This window comes from Myotis davidii, unplaced genomic scaffold (assembly GCF_000327345.1).
Source record: "Myotis davidii unplaced genomic scaffold, ASM32734v1 scaffold18, whole genome shotgun sequence".
In the NCBI taxonomy this organism is placed as follows: Eukaryota; Metazoa; Chordata; class Mammalia; order Chiroptera; family Vespertilionidae; genus Myotis; species Myotis davidii.
Window position 1 is genome coordinate 2,203,039 of NW_006292696.1, and position 264 is coordinate 2,203,302.

A 264-nucleotide genomic window follows, 5' to 3' on the forward strand; every position below is an offset into this window, starting at 1 on the left:
TAAAGCAACATAGACTGGAGGGATGCTAAGTGTCACCTCTGGTCATGTCAACCCATTGTTCAGAGTCCTTCCATGGCTCTCTGTGGCCTGCCCTCCTTGGGGCCCTGCAGATCCTCTGGCTTCATGTTTGATCACTCCCCACTGCTTTTAGTTTTCCAAAAAGGCCAGATGTCAATATTTGCCTCAGATCTGTGCACCTCCTACTTATCTTTCAGGTCTGAACTGACCAAAGCTAAGGGTATGTGCTCTTAGGGTATCCTGTTC

The 264-nt window shown here is 48.5% G+C and overlaps 1 protein-coding gene across 1 annotated transcript in view; it reads right to left on the reverse strand.

Moving 5' to 3' along the window:
• SLC36A3 (solute carrier family 36 member 3) overlaps positions 1-264 on the reverse strand; it is a 19,710-nt gene that overhangs the window by 1,363 nt on the left and 18,083 nt on the right. The gene's annotated exons all lie outside the window — the stretch shown is intronic.